The sequence below is a fragment of the Camelus ferus genome, unplaced genomic scaffold (genome assembly GCF_009834535.1).
Source record: "Camelus ferus isolate YT-003-E unplaced genomic scaffold, BCGSAC_Cfer_1.0 contig313, whole genome shotgun sequence".
Taxonomy (NCBI): Eukaryota; Metazoa; Chordata; class Mammalia; order Artiodactyla; family Camelidae; genus Camelus; species Camelus ferus.
In genome coordinates, this window is record NW_022588524.1 from 540,683 (window position 1) to 562,212 (window position 21,530).

The following is a 21,530-nucleotide window of genomic DNA, read 5'->3' on the forward strand; positions in this document are numbered from 1 at the left end:
GTCCCCTTCTCCCTGGCCAGGTCTTCTGATCTCAGGTCACCTGAGGGCTGGCATCTCTTCCCCAGCTGATAATCCTGCAAGGAATGTTTCTAAGAACAACTCGCCCACGTGGGTGAAGGCATTTTGGCATCTTGCCACGAGTCAGCTAATTAGGAACAGCAACTGAATTAGGAACAGCAACTGCTTCTCCTCCCCGTCGCCCCTGAGTTGCATGTAAACCTGCTCAGCCTGTTCCCAGGGGGCCCTGGTGGGTTTGCCCCCGAGGGTCCTGAGCTTTCACTCTCCCCTCCAGCAAGTGCGAGCGAGCAAGGGGACTCTCAGTGTGGTTACCGAGTCTATTCCACACACAAAAACTAAGCCGGCAACGTATAACCTTTACTCAGAGCTGCTTAAATGATAATCCCAGATTCATCCATTTAATTGCCTGGTTATTTATGGAAGTTCTCCTTCATGTTAAGTTCCCTGCTAGGAGCTAGTGCTTAACACAGGAATAAGACACAGTCCTTCCTCTCAAAAGCTTACGGACAAAGAGAAAACTAGACAAGTAAACAGGGCCTTATAAAAGTGTGGGTCCAGTCCCAGAAGGGCTGTGAGGATGTGAAGAGACCCTATTATATATATTTTATATCATATATATATAGATACATTAATTATATAGAGGTATATCATGGAATATTACTCAGCCATGAAAAAGCATAAAATAATACCATTTGCAGTAACATGGACGGACCTGGAGATCATCATGCTAAGCGAAGTAAGCCAGAAAGAGAAAGACAAATACCATATGATATCACTCAGATGTGGAATCTAAAAAAAAGACAAATGAATTTATTTACAAAACAGAAACAGACTCACAGACATAGGAAACAAACTTATGGTCGCCAGAAGGGGCAGGTGGGAGAGAGAGAAATTAGGAGTATGGGATGAACAGATACACACTACTATATAAAAAATAGATAAGCAACAGGGATTTACTGTAGAGCACAGGGAACTACATTCAATATCTTGTAATAAACTATAATGGAAAAGAATTTGAAAAAGAATATATATACATATGCATATACATATGCATATACATATATATGTATAATTGAATCCCTTTACTGTGCACCAATAACTAACACTCTGAATCAACTATGCTTCAATTAAAAAAAAATGAATGTGTGTCAAACACTGTCACTTACATCCTTCAGGGAGGAACTAACGATTCTGTGACTCAGCTACATGGCTGATCTGTTATTCAGTTTACTACCCGTTCTGCTGGCCCAACTGCTCTTCTTTGTTTCCACATATTCACATTTGTCCAGTCACTGTCAGCCTGTCTGAGACTCAGGGGAGGCCCCCAGGACTAAAGCAAAACGTTTTACTTCAAGAGATGAGGACACGTGGGGGACAGGGTCTGGTACACCCAAGAGGGATCCGCCAGGGTCCTGCTCAGTTTCAATCCCCCTTCTTCTTTGTTGCTTCTCAGTCCTGAGGGGAAGAAGGCGTGACAAGAAAGGGAAGAAAGTTTGGGGTGGGAGGGAAATCATAAACGTGGCAGGGGAAACTGGTTTCAGGTATAGAAGAAATTGACACAACATTGTAACTGACTATACTTCAATTAAAAAACCAAAAAAATTTAAAAGCTCAAAAAAAAAAAAAAAAACCAAAAATCACCACGGTGGTGCATATGGTCTTTGGGCCACCCCAGTTCAAAATAACGACTTAATCTACTCTTTAGGGCATTGATAATTAGCTATTCCTTTTAAGTGATGATTGAAAAGGCAATGGTTACTTGCACATCAAAGCAGGTCTGTGCGCTTCAACGGGACTCTGATAGCAGACTCCTCCTTGGGAAGAAAGAAGGACACACAAGTTCACTGTTATGCTTAAAACAAACAATTCAAATTCTCGTCTAAGGGAACTGAAACCCGAAAGCTGACTTTCCAGAACTGATTTAAAACATACCCACGTGTTTCCGTTGAAAGGCTGTTCTTCACTCCGCAAAATGCTTCGCCACGGATTTCCTTAGTAAAGACTTTTTTCCAGAATGCATTTATTTGTATTTGAGGTTGAAGAATCCCACGGAAAGAGGGACTTAAAAATTATTTACACACGCAGCCACCTATCTGGTCACTGGCCGTCCCCCCTCCCTCTAGAGACACGCCAAACGATTACCCTTGTATCCACATATTTGAATATTATGTCATGTTGGGGAATTCGTTACTTACAAGATCAATACATTTTTGATACTTTCAACTCTTACTCGTCCTTTCTGTTCCATTATGAGCACAAAATGAAATTTTGAAAATTCACCTGTGATTTTATGCTTAGCCAACATCGTAATAAACTTAGGAACGTGAAGATGTTTCTTTTCCGTGAATTCTGGCACGTTGTACACTGTTCTTTTAACACACACAGGATTCTGACCTCAGAGCATAACAACCAGAAGATATTCGATTATTATTGGAAAGCCTACAAAACCACAGAAGCATATAAATAAAAATGCATAAAAAAGCAAGCAAGGAAAAAGAAAATTTGACTCTGCGTTTGTGAATAGAAGGTACAGCACATACGAGAGAGGAAAATGAGTCGTGAGTTCTACGTTTCAATGGAAAACCATCAGTAAGTTACTTTTTCTTGATGATGCAAAGAAAAAGGAAAGACTTTGAAACTTTGTTTCCAGAAGAGGAAGCTGGGTCAGCGGATTTCATTCAAGGGAACATCATTTCATTTTCCTGTTTAACACGCACCAATTATTTTAAAGTGATTTGCATATGTCAATTCATTCAGTCTTCACAGTGAGCCCACGAGGCCAATACTGTGATCACACCCTTTTACAGATCAGGGAAATGAGATCTATAGATATCAATAATTTGTCCCAGGTTATTCACCAGGTGAATGACGACATAGGTCTTAAGCTGTGACATTTCCCCTCCAAAGGCCAGCCTCTTCATTACCGTGCGTCGGTGTGACTGACCCACTGAGTTAGGGACTGTTTGCAGCTCCCGATCACTAAGAAGGATTCTGTCAGAGAAGCGGGGTGGCTTGTGGCCTTGAAGTCTGGAGGCAGCGATACTAAAGGATCCTGGAAAAATAATTCCTTACAAGACTGGACCAGGACACGTTCATCATTAGAATAAAGGAATCATTGATTGTCCCAAACAGGGTATTTCTGAGAGTGAACAGGGCGTGATGGAAATTAAATTAACACAAAAGCACCCAGGATGAATGACTCTAAAAGCTTTTTCCTGTTAATTCACGGAGCGTGGATGAAGACCCCATAAAAATGAATGAAAATTTTAGATGTCAAGAAGAATTAGGATTAAGGAGCAGATGTCTTTCTTGTGGACATGGATTTTTCCCCCTCTGTCATTTGTCTTCTGCAAAACAGTAACATTTAGCTGACATCAGCGCATGCATTTGGAAAAAGGCCGAGTCAACACGGAAACACAGTAGGTTGCCATCAATCTTGAGATGTCCTTGCCATCATGAGGACAGCTGATCTTTCTCTGAAGCAGATTTGCGGGTAATTTTGAACATCACCCTAGCTGCATGCTTGACTCATTTATTCTCCACGCTCGACCCTGTCATTCTGAGCATCCATCCATCTATTCATTCACATCCAGTGTAAGATTCTTCTCCAACTACAGTCCGAGGAACCCTGCTTTGCCAAGCACAGTTTTCGTCATCGGTGAAGTTCCCGTCTCCCCAACAGTATTCAGTTGTTAGGTCGTAGGCAGACAAAAATATTGTTCAAATTGTCAGTCTGTCCCTTTGAAGACATTCAATAGATTTCACACAAGAGGGGGAAAAAATAATCAAGACCCATTTCTAGAGATTTCAGAATGATTCGTTAAAATGAACAATTAGGAGAAATTCAGAATGACTGGGGTATATGTCCAATGGTAAGAAGAAAATACAATATTCTCTCATATTTCCCTTCTCAAGACAGTCAGAAATGGACGCGGGATTTTTGGTTTCACGCCCTCACTGGTTTTGATTGGTTTTGTTCAAGATAATTAATTTTATAGCCCCATGTTAAAGATGAAGGTACCGGCTGGAGCCCCGCACGCTTTTGAAGGATGAAGTCTACATGGTGACCCAGAACCCAAAGAAAAAGAAAGCACATGGGGGGGTCCCCCATCCCGACGGCCATGCTGCCCTTTCCTGCTTAATACTGATGGAGTTCAATTGACGAATGTGTTCTTTCATACACCAGGCTTTCCCTGCAGGGCTGGAGAACCCTTATCTTATATTTTATTCAAAAACTTTACCGTTTTAAATATGGAGTGTGTTGAAATCCACTGATTTGCTTTTGCAGCTTTTTTTGCAACTATTAAACACCAGCTGGCTGGATTTGTGGATGTCAGTTCCTGGACCCTCTGCTCTTTTTTCTTTTCTTTTTTTTTTTTTTTTTCTTTTTTCATGGGACTAACCCTTTGCCAGTTTCCCATTGCAGATTTATAGACAAAGCATAAAAACCAAGTCCGTGGTGATTGCTTCAAATTTATTATTCTTTTACAGAAATGTTTTACCCTTTTAGTTTCTTTGTCTTTTACATACATTTTAGACTCATCTTGTACACATAAAAAAAAAAAAATCCTGCTGGGAGTTTTGCTTCGTATTGCATTAAATCTACAGGCCAGTTTGGGGAGAATTGACACCTGAAATTACATTGAGAGTTTCCATCCAAATTCGCAGCGGATCTCCATTTATTTGCTTCTCCTTTGATTTCCTTCGTTAAGATTTTATAGTTTTTACCCTATAAACCATGTACCTATCTTCTTACATTTATACATGAAAATTTTATTTTTACAAGTATTAAAAGTGACACTTTTCTTTTTTAACATTTTTTTATTGAGTAATAGTCATTTTACAATGTTGTCTCAAATTCTAGTGTAGAGCACAGTTTTTCAGTCATATATGAACATATATATATATTCATTGCCACATTTTTTTTTCACTATGAGTTACTACAAGACCTTGTTTATATTTCCCTGTGCTCTACAGTATAATCTTGTTTATCTTTTCTCATTTTAAAATCCCAGTCTGTCCCTTCCCACCTCCCCGCCCCCTTGGCAACTACAAGTTTGTATTCTATGTCTATGAGTCTGTTTCTGTTTTGTATTTATGTTTTGTTTTGTTTTGTTTTTAGATTCCTCGTATGAGTGCTCTCATATGGTATTTTTCTTTCTTTTTCTGGCTCGCTTCACTTAGAATGACATTCTCCAGGAGCATCTATGTTGCTGCAAATGGCGTTATGTTGTCGCTTTTTATGGCTGAGTAGTATTCCATTGTATAAATCTACCACATCTTCTTTACTCAGTCATCTTTCTTTCCCCCCCCACCACTTGTACATGGAAATGTACAAGTAGAAACAAATTTGTTTCGTTCTGTTTTGTTTACTCTGTCCTGGGACCTCACTGGATTTTCTATTTAGATAATCATGTCATTTACTAATAGAGATAATGCATATTATTTTATTCTTTCCATCTATAGCATTGTTTGTTTTTCTTATTGCTCTGGGGGAAGAACCCTACTCCAGGGCTGAACAGGAGTGACGAGAATGAACATTCTCACCTCGTTTCCCAGCTTCAGGGAAACAAACCTACCTGCCCGCCTCATTAGCCATCATGTTAGCTGTAGGGTTTGTGTTGATACCCTTTATAAAGTTTCATACGTGTCCTTCTACCGTTAATTGGCTGAACATTTTTGTCGTGAATGGACGCTGTAGCTTGTCACTGTTTTATCAGCTGCCATCACCATGCAACTTTTATCTTTAAGATTATTACTATAGTGGATTTCATTGGCTGTTTTCTGCATCCAAACATCACGTGGCATCACTCAGGGATGGTGCATTATTCTTTTATACACATAGTGCTGGATACAGTTAGCTAATATTCTCTTGAGGATTATTGTATGCTTGTTAATAAGGGACATGGCTCTTATTTTCTGTTGTAAAAAATTTCACAGTCTGCCTTTGGTCTCACGGTGATACTGACCTCATAAAATAGGGCAGGGGTGTTCTCCTCCTTCCTAGAAGAAATTATGTAGAATTAATGCTGTGTCTTCTGTCTTTGTTTCATAGAATCTCCCAAGGAAATGATCTGGTCCTACTGATTTCTTTTTCAGAAAAAATAATTTAATTCCAAGTTAAACTACTTTCATATTTATAGGATTATTCAGGTTAACTGGGGCGACCGGAATGCATTCTGGAGAAATGGACTCATTCTATCAAAGTTGTCAAGTTTCTGTTTACAGGGGTGCCTTTGTTTACTGCTAATGTCCATTAGGTCTACAGAGATGTGCCCCTCTCTCCTTCGTGTCTTGTCTTTATTTGGATTTGTCTGCCTTGCTCAGAGATCAATGTTCCTCATGGTCCCCAGGAACCAGCTTTGATGGTATTGATTTTCTGTCCCCCCTCTGAGTGAAAAGCAGTTCGCTGCTCCAGCCCTGAGATAGACCTGGGGTCTTCCATACGGGGCTCGGTCTCTCTCTGCCACAGAGCCCACTGCTCAGTTTCCAGCTCTGCTGAGCTCAGGAGAGAAAAGGAAGTGCCAAACTCATCGCCAATTGGTTGACTTCAAAGTCTGATTTTTTTTTTTAACCAATCTGCCTACTAATGTCTCCTTTTCAGGTTTCAAACAGTTTCTCATGCATTCTTTCCAGACTTTATAGTCACTTCCAGTGGAAGAGAAAAATCTGAAGCATGCTTAGTTTAGTCCACCCAGCATTGGAACATACCAGTATTTTTTTTTTTAATGTTTATTTGTTTGAGTTTTTTGTTTGTTTGTTTGGGGGAGGGAGATATGGTTAGGTGTATTTATTTATTCATTATTTGTTTGTTTGTTTACTTGTTTTTGGTGGAAGTCCTGGATGGGTGACATTGATATCAAATATGTCACTGGCCTCACAAAATTGAAAATATATTAATTCAGAAAGTTATTAACTACTTTTCTCCGACAATAAAGAGAATCAAATTCATCATAATCAACTTGTTTACCCTCCCAGCTGCAATTTTGCAATTACCAGAATTATTTTATGCATGAAATGTTGCCTTAGAAGGGTAGATTTAATGGGTCCCGATAAGCAAACATTATAGCAAGATACGGTGGGAACTACCAGTCTGCAGAGGCCACTCTCATGGCAGAATTGACGTTTATCTGCAACTTAAACATTATACATCAGGAGAACATTTCTGTGAAGAAAGCAGGAATCTTCAGCCTTAGTCAGTTGTTTGCAGACACGGTGTTCCTTTTTGGAAAGCTGACACAGAGCAGCAATCAAAAAATATTCTGCCTTCTAGGAGAACATAGGTGGGACACTCTTTGACAAAAATCATAGCAATATTCTCTTGGATCAGTTACCCCAGGCAAAAGAATTGAAAGCAAAAATAAACACACAGGACCTAATTGAACCTAAAACCTTTGCACGGCAAAGGATGCCATCAACAAAACACAAAAACAAGTTTTGGAAGGGGAGAAAATATTTGCAAACAGTGCCATTGACAAGGGGTTAATATCCAAAATAAGCAAGCAGTTCATACAACTCAATACTGAAAAAAAAAAAAAAAAAAATGAGCAGAAGACCTGAATAGACATTTCTCCAAAGAAGACATACACATGGCTAACTTTTCATCAAAAGATGCTCAACATCACTAATTATCAGAGAAACACAAATCAAAACTACAACGAGATGTCACCTCACACTGGTCAGAATGGCCATTGCCAGAAAGTCCACAAATGACAAATGCTGGGGAGGGTGTGGAGAAAAGGGAACCCTCCTGCACTGCTGGTGGGAATGTAATTTGGTGCATCCACCATGGAGAACAGTATGGAGGTTCCTTTTAGAACTAACAATAGACTTACCATATGATCCAGCAATCCCACCGCTGGTTATATATGCAGAGAAGACAGAAACTCGAAATTAAAAAGACACCTGCACCCCAATGTTCATAGCAGCATTACTTACAATAGCCAAAACATGGAATAACTCCAAGTGCCCATCAAGAGAAGATTGGATTAATAAGATGTGATACATAGATAGGTAGGTAGATAGATAGTTGATAGATAGATGATAGATAGATAGATAGATAGATAGATAGATAGATAGATAGATAGATAGATAGATAGATAGATAGAATGCATAGATAGATAGATAGATAGATAGATAGATAGATAGATAGATAGATAGATAGATAGATAGATAAATTACTCAGCCATAAAAAAGAATGAAATAATGCCATTTGCAGAAACTTGGATGGACCTGGAGAATATTATCCTTAATGAAATAAGTCAGACAGAGAAAGACAAATACTGTATGACATCACTTCTATGTGAAATCTAAACAAATAATACAAATAAATGTATGCAAAACAGAAACAGACTTGCAGATGTAGAAAACAAACTTGTGATCACCGCTGGGGAAGGAAGAAGGAAAGGGCCAAATTAGAGGTACGGGATTAATAGATACACACCACTACACATAAAATAGATAAACAGCAAGTTCATACTGCACAGCACAGGGAACTATATTCAATATCTTGTAGTAACTTAAGGTGAAAAACAACATGAAAATGAATATCTGGATGTTCATGTATGACTGAAGCACTGTGCTGTGCACCAGAAACTGACACAACATTTTAAACTGACTATACTTCAATAAAATACATATACAAAAAAAAGAAAGAAAAAAAAAGAGCAAATTGTTAACATATATGAATTTATATCTCAATAAAAAGGTTTAAAAATTTTAAAGAAACGTTCTGCCTTAATATGACTGACAACTTCAGGACTGTTATTAAGGACTTTTTATTAATAGTGATTCATAGACCAGCAAAAGGGTGTATGTAGAGACATCATTTCCCAAGTTTTGTTCTGGGTGCCACGGCTTCAAAACATGGGAGGAGGAGGGAGGGCATAGCTCAGTGGGGGAGCGTGTACTTAGCATGCAGGAGGTCCTGGGTTCAATCCCCAGTCCCTCCTCTAAAAATAAATAAATAAACAAACCTAATTTCAAAAAAAAAGGGGGTGGGGAAAGAAATGAACCCATCTGAGCAACGGCAGCTGTGGTACCAACTCTTTGCAACCTCTCTCCTCACTCCCAGTTAATGCCACTCTTGCCATGAAGTCAGAACGTTTACAATTCTTCAATTGTGCGCTGTGTGTATTGCTAAACGTCTTCAGTGGACTTTCTAATGTTGTTGACAGCCGATTTAAAAATCAAAACATCAGATGCGTTCACAGGATTATTGTCTTTATAGTTTTTTACTGAGGCGTGTTGACTTTGTTACATTTGTGATAAAAATCTCTGCCTTTTCATTTTTGTTGATACCTGTAACTGCACATCACCCTCTTTTATTTGAAAGAGGCATAAAATCAATCATTCTGCCAGCTTTGACCTTTCTTACTTTGACTATTAGCAGGAAATGAAATGCATATCTCATCAATTGTTTCAGGAACTCTTCCATCCTTCAGCCAGGAAGATTTCCATGGCTTCTGCATTTTCAGCCTCTGTTAACTTAGGTTACGTTGCAAGTTGCATCCACTTTGTTTCAGACACTCTTGAGTTTTGCATGTTCTTTCTGAGTTTCCAAAGAGCATTTGGAAATGGTTAGCTTTATTCCAGAATGTGTATCTCCAAATATTTACACATAACTAATAGATTTCTTTCCGTGACCTACTGTTAAAAATAAATTTCAAATAAGTGGCGTTATATTACCAGAAGCTTTATTGTATTTGGGCTGGAAGCTTTGTAACATTAACAGACATTCAGGTCATAATTAAGCTGCCTCCACCCACGTTTATATGAAGATATGGGGCTCATTTCAACCGATTCACTTCGAGAAGGGTTATTGTCAACACAAGTTACTCTTTCCATAGTTTGGGGGAAAAAAATGGTTCCAAATGCTAGGGGGAGTGTGCAGCTCAGTGGTACAGTGTGTGCTTAACATGCATGAGGTCCTGGGTTCCATCTCTGGTAGCTTCATTAAAATAAACAAACAAACAAACAAACAAACCCAATTGCCCACCCCCTAAAAAAAAAAAAACACTAATTCCTATAGAACAGAAATGGGAGGGAGGGAGGGAGGAAGCAGACTGCCTTGCTCATGTTCCATTCCACCCCCACCCCCACAAGAAATAGCTGAAACTTCGAAACAGAGAATGCTGAGAAAACATTAAATTATGGAGAATTTTGCGGGAGGTGTGGAATGTTAGCTGGGAGCAGCCGTGAAGTCTGGGCTCCAGCTGTCACCAGCTGGGTCCTCCCATGTGCATCCTTCTCTCCCATCATGAAGCCTTTATGTACTGCCGGCCCCAGGACCTCACCGTGATGACCAGCCTTGGGGCTGGTGGTCCCCTGGGTTTTTCCTAATCCTCCAATTTATTGTTTTACTCCCATTCTTTGCCCTCTGACTCCTGTGACGTCTATAAGGGTCCACTCTGGATACTGTTTATTTTCTCCAAGTTTTACTTATTTGTGAAAAGATGCAACAAATGTGAGCAGAGGCCATTCAATTTTCAATGCAAGTGTACGACCTGGTCCAGCAGCACAGAAAGCCCCAAACCCGCATCTGGAAAATTCAGTGCATTGAGGCTGGACGAGATTTCTTAGGAATGGTTTGGGGTGGACCTGCAAAATTTAAAGGCTATTGCTAGGAAAGGAAAATTTAACACTTTCTTAGTACAAGTAAAACTCCAACGATTTAATAGGTATAAAAGTTAGATAATATTAAACACGAATGTCAGAAACACAAAAAATACAATCCATGGGAGCATTCAAGAAATTGGCATTTGGCAGGGAGGGTGGTAGAGTGCATGCTTAGCATGCACGAGGTCCTGGGTTCAATCCCCAGTCCCTCCACTAAAAATAAATAAACCTAATTACCTTCCTCCACACCACAATAAAATAATTAAATACTGCAATAGTAAATAAATAAAAATTTTAAAAAAGAGAAATTTGTATTTATCAATATGTGTATGCACACACACATGCATGCATAATTGAACTGTGTTGTGTACACAGCAACCTTTAAATAATGTATCTCTTTCCATGTATCAAAATGTTGTAATTCAGAAATGTAACGAAACAGTAGCTGTCACAGGCATTTATGACACAAATGATCACAATGTGATACAAGCTAAAGAAGGTGGAAGATTAAAAAAAAAAACTGGAAACATCAAGGAAAAGGTAACACAATAGAGTGCTGTGCACCAGAAATTGACACATTGTAATTGACTATATTTCAATTAAAAAAAAAAAAGTAATGTGGCAACTACTAAAAACCCACTGAAACAGAACCTTTCGACTCTTCTCAACAAGAAGGTTTCTATTATAATCAAGCTGATTGGGTTTTCCAGAGGGTAAAGGATCTGGGGTGTCTGGAAGCTGAAAAACTGACCCTGTTGGTGGAATCTGGCTCAGTGGGGAAATCTGCATGCAAAGGTCATCACAAAGCCTCAAATGCAAATTCTTCTCTGCTAACAGCTACTTCTCAGAGTGCTGAAATGAATGGTCTGCATGTCCTCAGCCTGATTCATTAATTTGTTAACCTTTATTTAGCAACTGGTAGAGGAAACAATGCCCAAATAATTAACAGTAAACTTTTCTTTGTATCTTTCAGTATTCCCAGCATTTGCCAGGAGGCTTAATTGGAGTAGAGATTGTTAATTTTTGCATTTTTTTTTTTCCTGGTGGAAACAGTAAAAGGCCACTGAATGGCTTCACACAAAGGATCTCTAAGAGCTGCAAATCGTGTTGTGAAAAGTGATTTTTCCCCAGGGCTGCAGATGGTTTCAAATGATGGGTTTTGAGTTTGCCACTTGGAATCAGGATGACAAGAAGACTACGCGAGTTATTTTTGTATTAAAACACTTGCACGCATCGGTAAGTGAAGAATTTGAACTTGAGAACATATCGATTTTAAAATGCGCCATGATCCATATATCAATGAGTTAGACAGCGAGGGCAATCTCTGTTCCTAACAACCATATCCACGTGGAAGAAAATTATGTGACCAGCTGGCGAGAATTGCTGTAAAGTTACAGGGAAATAAAAGTTGCATCTTCATAAATTTTGGTTTAAGGAGTCTCTGATTTGAAAGACACTTTTAAAGTTAAAGTCATCTGAGCTATCTGTTAAAGCTGGATTCATTTTGTTACACCATTCACTAAAGAAAAAAAAACAGTAAACCGAAAAACAAAAAATCTCCTGTGTTCCCAATTCTATTTGCTGCATCTGAAAACCACCTCATTCTACTGGTTTCAATTATGCCAGTGATAAAATCTTTCTGCAGACAAAAAACCCTGCGGAGTATGACCACCGACCCCCCCCCCCCACCTCCACACACACACACACACACACACACACACACACACACAGACCCCCTGACATCGACTTGTTTTGGTGTTTATGTGACAATGATCAGATCTGCAATCTTAGCCAAGAGGGGAATCCTTGAAGCAATGATTTAACCTTATTCTCGGCTTTAAAACCAGAATAGCCTGCATCTGGAAATTATCTTGTGTGACTCCCAAAAAAGAAGAAATAAACACACACACACACATTTATGGCAATAGAAAGATATTTTCGCATTTGGATTCACTAATCTCACTGCTTTGACCGAAACTCTTGGACTCACATCATGCAAAGAATAAAGAATTTCTTCTGGTCACAGTGTGATTGTCTCCAGGAATGTAACCTGACAGGTTGACTCTCTTCACTTCAGACAATTTGGGTGGCCCCTGAACTCTGTTCTTAAAGACTAATATAGGAAAAAATATGTAACTGGATATTTCAAACAATACATGATCATGAGAATATAATTATGGATAGAAATATGGAAGAAATAAGTTATCACCTTAATGAGTTATATTTGTGGATAGAAATACGGAAGAAATAAATCTTATTTATTTATTATTATTTTTTAACTGAACTATAGTCAGTTACAATGTGTCAGTTTCCAGTGTAGAGCACAATGTCCCAGTCATGCATAGATATATATATATTCATTTTCATATTCTTTTTATTAAAGGTTATTATCAGATATTCAATACAGTTCTCCGTGCTATACAGAAGAAATCTGTTTATCTATTTTTACATATAATGGTTACCATTTGCAAATCTCAAATTCCCAAATTTATCCCTTCCCAGACTCTTTCCCCTGGTAAACATAAGATTGTTTACTACGTTTGCAAGTCTGTTTCTGTTTTGTACATGAGTTCATTAGTGTCCTATTTTTTTTCTTTTTTTTAGATTCCACATATGAGCGATCTCATATGGTATTTTTCTTTCTCTTTCTGGCTTACTTCACTTAGAATGACAGTCTCCAGGGACATCCATGTTGCTGCAAATGGCATTATTTTATTCTTTTTTATGGCTGAGTAGTATTCCATTGTATAAATATACCATATCCTCTTTATCCAGTCCTCTGTTGATGGACATTTAGACTGTTTCCATGTCTTGGCTATTGTAAATACTGCTGCTGAGAACATTTGGGTGCAGGTGTCATTTTGAAGTAGGGTTCCTTTGGGATATATGCCCAGGAGTGGGATTCCTGGGTCACATGGTAAGTCTATTCCTAGTCTTTTGAGGAATCTCCATACTGTTTTCCACAGTGGCTGCACCAACCTGCATTCCCACCAGCAGTGTGGGAGGGTTCCCCTTTCTCCACAGCCTCTCCAGCATTTGTCATTTGTGGACTTTTGAAGGATGGCCATTCTGGCTGGTGTGAGGTGATAACTTCATTGTAGTTTTGATTTTTAATTTTTAAAAATGCCAGTATTAAAAACCATCCATGATCCACATGTCAAGTTGGACCATGTGAAACTGCTTATATTTGACTCATTTGACTAATTGATCTGTTAACATAATAGAAAAAGCATAATTCATGGGCTGAGCAAACCCTGAATGTGACTTGTAGTTCCACCATGTCTAGTCCTGTGATTGGGGCAAATGTCTTGGAATTCATAAATCTCAGTTTCCTCATCTGTATAACAGGATAATATTGATACTTATTTGAAAAGATTGCTGTTAGGACCCCCCAAAATCACATTTTCTGTTCCTTTTTCACAAAATAATTTACACGGTGCACAGGAAAGTAGAAACTGAATTGGGCTGTTTTTAAATGTAATTAACAGAATGGGCAGTGTTTTTAAAGTCCATCATTTGGTGACACTCCGGGAATGTTAATGTCTTGACCCATTATCTCAACTACATCAGCTTAAAATGAATACAAAGTGTCCTCCATCATCTCTAAGTGTCACTTCGTCCCTTTTGCATATTTATTATTCTTATGTGTTAATGATTTTTCAACAGACAATGACTGTACATAACCCTATCCTTGTGTACAAGAATGAAATAATGCCATTTGCAGCAACATGCATGGACCTGGAGGTTGTTCTCCTAAATGAAATAAGCCAGAAAGAGAAAGAGGAATTTCTTCCTGTTCAAAGGGTTCTTTTCCATCAACAGTTTTTAAGTGGACATTAGCAACCTTGTGGATGTCGATGGAGAAATTGTCAAGGCGAGATTTTTCCATTTAAATGAATATAAAATGGAACATTCCTTACCGTTTACCAAAACCCATGGATATTTAAGAATATTGTATGTACAGATCTCAAATTAATATTCAAGTGGAAGAGTTAATATTAAAAAAAAACATTTTTGGAATTGAAAGGAAAACAAGGAAATTATATTTCTATTGCCTTTCTTACAGGCACATGCATAATGCTAATCTAAGTGCATTGTCAATTACAAATTATTATAAAATATGTATGTTTCTAATTTATCACTGAGCAATTATATCATATTTTCCAGTACCACATGAAACGTTATTTAAAAATGCCTTATATGGAGGGTTATAAGCAGATTCTTTTTAATCTCACTTGATGTCCAAATTGAAATTGCAGGTTTTATTTTCAGAGGACACAGTTTTGTCTGGTTCAGTTTGATAATTTAACTTGGCATTAAGGATAATGAACTTTAATGGATGTGTTCATATTTCAAGATTATGTTCTTGTCTCTCGAGTTTGTTGGTATTTGCAGTTTTCAAATTCTACCTTCATTTTTTTTTCAGGTGATTGATGAAAAAAAATAGTCAACCATGATACGGTATTTTTTAAATAAGAAAAAATGGTGATTGCTTTTCATTTTCTGAATTTTAGGAGGTGGTTATGACAAGAAAGTGTTTCTGAACAGTGAGAATAAGAGAATAAAAGAATCAAAAAAAAGGAAGTGCTTATTTATTTTAAGGCTGATTGAAGAATTACCTGCCTGTTAAGTATTTGTTCATAACTCTTATTACTGTTCATATATTGAAATTTTATTTCTAGGATAAAACTTAATGGAAGTTGCGTTAAAAAATAATTTCCACTCTTTACCTTTTTTGTTATTCTCACCCAAATCCTTCTTGCCAGCCTTAGATATAGAATTCTCTCATTCAGATGGCTGGTTTCTTTGTGTTTAGGAGATTACAGCTGAATACTAAATTTTATCTGCGCTCAGAGCTAACAATACAGATAAAAATAGCCCACTGGACGAGTTCTGCATTTAGGAAAAAAAGCATATAATTGTGCTTCCATTGTATTCTGGTATTATTCAAATTGCCTTATTAAACAGACGAAGCAGTAAATTTTTAGTTGCACTTTTACATTTCAGCAAACCTGAAAAAGCAAATTGAGAGACTCAATGATGATACACTGAAAACCAGACTCGAAATTCCATTCCGTCCTCCAAACATTCTTCGGAAAGTTTCCATGGCGAACATGAGCATGGTTTTCTTTATGGCTTCTTAATATTTCAGAACATAGGTTTACAAATCTCAGAGCAAACTGAGTCCAAATTCTCCCTTCCAGAAGGAGTGCACACGTAAATAGAAAGGAGCATAGTCTTCTAGCATTTTCTGCCACCAGTGCTCATCCTGGGGATGTGATCTGGCCAAAATATATGTTGGTATAGATAAGGAGTAATGAACCCTACTTTCCGCTAAGTTTTCTTTTTTTTCCAGAAAACTCTGTTTATTGCAACTGCATTCAAAATCACTCTCTCTATGTCTTTTAAGAGTGTAAAAACACACAGTTAAGCCATACACATTACAGGACAGCAAAATAAACCAGCAAACAAATGAAAGGGGAATTTTGAGGGGGAGGGTGTAGCTCAGGGGTGGAGCACATGCTTAGCATGCATGAGGTCCTGGGTTCCATCCCCAGTGCCTCCATTAAAAATAAATAAATAATACCAACCTCAAAAACAAACAAACAAACAAAAACCAGAAAAGCAAAGCTTACCAGGAAGCTGTCCTCCTGGTCAAAACTAGAAGCTTGGAAACGCAGATGGAGAATTCTAAATAAGCTATAAAGAAATTTTGCTAAAGGCCATTAATACAAGACATCAAAAAGATTTCCTTGAGAATATTACTTGCTAATTCTGGTAGCGAAAGATTCCCCATTTTCTATAAATCTGAAATTGCCTTCATGTTCCCAATGTTCACCCTTTGCTTCGAAAACCAAAATGCCCTCCAAACATGCCCTCCACACAGCGGATACTCTGAAAATGGCTGCTGATAGTTGGGTGGATTTGATTTAGGGGAAATCAGCTAAAGGTGCATAAATTTCCGATTAAACCATCATTGCCTGGCAGAAAAGCGATGAATGAAAGAAGAGGTCCCCTCAAGCCACATCTTCTTTGGGGGCCCAAGTCATCCAGTGTTAATGACCTCCACATTACATTTTTATCCAGACATGGCTTCCATTCTCCAGACCCATGAATCCAAGGACCTAAATGATACTGTATATATAATTTCTCCAACTAAATGTGCAAAGCCAAACTCCCGATTTTGCTGTTCCAGCCATCACTTCCTGTGGTTTTCCATCTATCAGTAAATGTCACACTATTAACCCTGTTACTTGCAGACAACGAAATCAAAGACTCATTCTTGGCAACTTCCTCCTCCTTATGTCTTTATAAATTCATTACCAATTTGACTGACACCTTTCAGGTGTATCTTCAATTAGTCTCCGTGTTCTCATGTTCCCACATCCCATCACCTTGTGCTTAGCTGCTTTCACCAACCTTCAGCTCAGGTGAAATGTCAGGTTTGGACCACTCGAAATCCACAGGAACCCCTTTTTATACCCTATGATAGTACCCTGTTTGGTTAATTTCTTGCACTTAAAATCTATAATCATATTTTTAATTTTTGCACATCCTTAGTTTGTAAGTTCCACAAAGGCAAACACCTTGTCCGCTTTGGACAATCTGTTCTCCAAGATTCTAGAGTTTTTCATTCCCAATACTTGACATCTGTCGTAATCAGGTTATTGCCAGACGTTTTCCACTAACTTGCCTTCTGCTCAAAATGGAGCAACCCAGAGGCATCCACCCAGGTTGACCCCTTTCAGGTTATGGAAATCTCGGGTCTAAATGCAATGATTCCCAGGGCTCCTCTCTGCCCCTTCCCCTTCACAGAGCTTGGCTCCAGGAAGACCGGACTGAGCAGGGTCCTGGGGGTCCTGTCAGCATCAGAGCCATCAGCCCTCCACCTCCACATGCTGTCCTTCCTGGTCCAATGTGTGTCCAGTCACCCCTGTCCCGCTCCCAGACCCAGCCCACATCCAGCCAGCTCATGTCACCTTACTGCTCTCCCTGTCTCTGCAATTATGCCATCAAATCATGGAAAACATTCCTCTTGACACAATCCTAAAATTTTTAAGGTGGTTTGAATGTCTACATGTTCTCAAGCAACCATATTAATAACTCTGTGGTTTATGGTGATTTTCTAGCAAGTGTATACATCTCTGTTTTCCTCATTGCCAAAATGTTATGACTGAATAATGTCTTTTGTACTGATTTGTTCTTTGTTTGTTTGTTTTAATAATACTCTTACAACTTCCCAGGAGTCTTAGGAATGAGTTGGGGACTAATGCTTGTTTAATGACAATGATGCAACCAACTGTCTACTATTTGCTTCACAAAGCAAGAAATTTCATTTTTTCCCAAAAACATTACATATCAGTGTCTGACTACTTTGGAGGTTGCAGTGTGATTAATATTTTCAGGCAAAAGAGGAAAAGAAATCAGTGATTTCTTTTTTTTTTTTTTTTTAACCTCCAAACTAAAGAATTTTTTTTCTTGTTTAAGGACTGGGCACAATCTGAAATTTGAAATTTTGTAAATATTGTACGCCAATGTTGAAAATTACCCCAGCTAGTAGAGGATGACACATTGGTCTGGAATCTTGTCACCTACAGATTTTATTTTTAGATCAAAATGGTTTCTACGATTTATGTTTAAATCAAACATACAGAGAAATCGAGAAAAACTTAGGAATTTTACATTTTGATTATTTCTTACGGTTTTCTACCTTTTAAAGGTGTATGTCTTCTTATTTCTCTTCCCTGGGTTGCTAATCAGAGTCTATATTATTTTCATGAAGATTAAGTACATCATTTATATAGTTTTGCCCCCCTCCCCTCAAAAAGACGTAATTAGATTTCTCATCAATTACAATCTTGGGTCTGAGACTTTATGGGGTTTAGTTGCCTTCATTCATTTGTTTACACAACACAGAGAAGACCTCGTACGCCACGTTGTTTTAGCCCATAAAATTTTAAATGATAGTCTTCATCCATCATATTAATAGTCCAATTAAGAGTGCACAGTGTGCGGTGGTTCTGTCTGATTTACCTCCCCTGGCAAATAATCCGATGCTGTTTCTAGTGAGACTCATGGCACTGAGGTCCTTGGGGAAACTAGATTTAAACCTGTGGGTCCACTGTTAGTAATGCCAAATATAGTGTTTTTAGGCAGCAAAATATTCAGAGTGTAGTTCTCATCAGAAGCATAAAGGAAGGAACCCCACAGCGAGGTCTTCTCAGCCGATGTGAAACCCATTTGCCGCCCAGTGCTGATGATAAACTATTAAAAGTGTGACATTTTCCAGGGTGCCTGGACCTCTCATGAGGGTTTTGATGGCACTGCTAATCAATGGATGAAAATGCTATCAGTTGTCTACACTGGTCTCTTTCAATGTATCAACTGAAATAAACGCACAGCCTAAAAGTTAAGAGTTACATTTTTTTTTTTGGCGGGAGGACTCAAGCCAGGATGACAGCCTCTCAGATCTGTCTGAGGGGCTGCTCCCAAGAGGTAGGGGATGAGCTAGGATGTACAGGAGCTTTACAACAAAGGCCAGGTCATTGGAACATTAAAGATGACTTGTTAACCGAAGACAAGCAGGCATCTCAAGTTAAAGAATTTAGTGCTTTTCTATGTGTGGGAGGGAGCAAACATTTGGGCTCATTGAATTCATTCCTTTGACAAGCACCCAGCTATCCAGGGCCGGTGCCCTGCCCTTTCTTATTCTGAGTCCCCTCAGGGTGCACCCTTGTGAGTGGCTGCAGGCTGGTCCTCACTGGGGGGTGGCGCAACCACTGATGACTTGATGGCTTCAGCGTTCTTTGTTTACTGATCTGGTTTGCAGTATTTTTCGTGCACAAATGTAAAACGTTTCCCATTATTAGGCAGTGGGGTCATCCTCACCAAGCTGAAGCTTCATGTAAGTAACGAGCAACATTAATCAAAGTCCAGCCGGACTAATCAGGCTGCAGACAACACAACCACTGAAAAAGTCTGCTAATTAGGGCTTCAAGTGGAAGTGAGGGATTTTATTCTCAGATAAACTATCACTCTTGAAGATCATGCACTGAAAACATTAAACCCTAGTAGGAAAAATCAGTGAGGTAGCTGTCTGTGATCACCTACAGAACAACGTCTTCAACAATGGTCAGGAATGGAATATATTTGCATAATATGCCATTGCAGTGCCCAGAGGTGTTTGCGTAATGCCCCATTTGTCAAGCTTCATCTCAGATTAGCATAATGTTTTTATCGAGCCACTGAAGGAGGCTGAGTCCATTCTGTGTTGCTTGACTGTGTTTAGCATGGAACAAACAGAAATGACAAAGTTCCATGTAAACGAAGTCAGCTTTAGCGAAAATGGCAGGAGAATAAGGAAAAATGAGGGGTGAGGAGTGATTGCATCCAAGCCTTTGCCTGACCATTATTCACTCACTCCAGTAAACGCAACACAAATGTGTCCCTGGACACCTGTGAATAGGTGACCTTTCATGACAAAAGGGACTTTGCTTGTGTGATTAAATTAAGGATCTCAAGATGGAGAAATGAACCTGGATGATCCAGGTGGGCCAAAAAAATTAAAAATAAAAACTAGAGTTCTTGTTAAAGAGATGGATATAGACGAGTCAGAGTGAAAAAGAGATTTGATGGTGTTAGTTTGCTGGCTCTGAGTGTGGAAAAAGTGAATGCAAGACTCTAGAAAACTGGAAAAGGCAAGAAAAGAGATTCTCACGTGGAGAGGAACGCAACCCTGTAGACACCTGGATTTTAGCCCAGTGAGAACCGTTTGCAACCTCTGACCTCCGAAACCGTGAGATAATAAATGTGTGTGGTTTTAAGCCGCTAAGTATATGGCAATCTGTTACGGAAGCCCACAGAAAATTTATAATAACACCCAGATTATATCTGCCTTCAATTCCTGTATGTTATCGATCTGGATGTCTCCCGTTTGCATCTCAAAATCCACTTTTTGTTAGAACGTCACCATGATATTCCTCAATTATCTTCCTTAAACGGACATTGGTGAGCAGCTCAAGGTGCTTGAAATTCTGTTGTTTTCAAGAAGCTTATGGGTTTTAGGAGAAAGGAGAGACCCCTTCTTGCTGGGAGAGTCACCAATAGCTTTGTTGTCACTGATTATTGCAGTAAATAATCCCCTTTCTTAAATTTTACTGGACATTACAAAAAAAAAAAAAACTTTTCTGACAAAATGAGGAATAAATGCCTCCACTTGGTATTCATGACACCCCAAATCTGCAGTCACCTGGACCACTCACCACGGGTTATAAATGTGACCAAACTCAAGTTCCACTACCCACTGCTCAAAAGTCAGTAATCAAGAAGCAAGTGTTGGCAGAAAGGAAAGTTGTTTTAATCAGAAAGCCCACAATCCCAGGAGGTGGCAGACTCACGTCCCAAAGCCAGCGCTGAAGATTCTGCTGGGCCATGAAAGTTTTTTTTTAAAGAAGATGGGGAAGTATCTAGTTAGTCATTAAGGTAGTAGGTCTGATTCTCTGTCATTTTTGCACGGTGTGCAGACTTGCTGATTCCTCCTCGTCTTTCTTGGGATGGTCTCTTGACCCTGTGGTCCATCTGCAAATGTGCTAAGTGGGAAGCTGCGGGTGGAGCGTCCATCATTATTTAACTACTTCATTCTTCCTTTTTACTCCTTTTAATCCAGGAAAGGAATCAACAGGTTAGTCAAAGCATTGTGTGCATCTGGTAGAGGAGGGGTCAGGTGTTAGGTTACATGTAAGCTAGTGATCTCATGTGTATAATTAAGGTCTGAGGGGAACCCAGATGAACAAACAGAAAAAAGGCAAACATCTGCTTACATATGTGCAAAAGACTAGAAAATCAGATGGTCTGACAAAGGGGTTTAGGTCTATCTTCTTCTACCAAGTCAGATC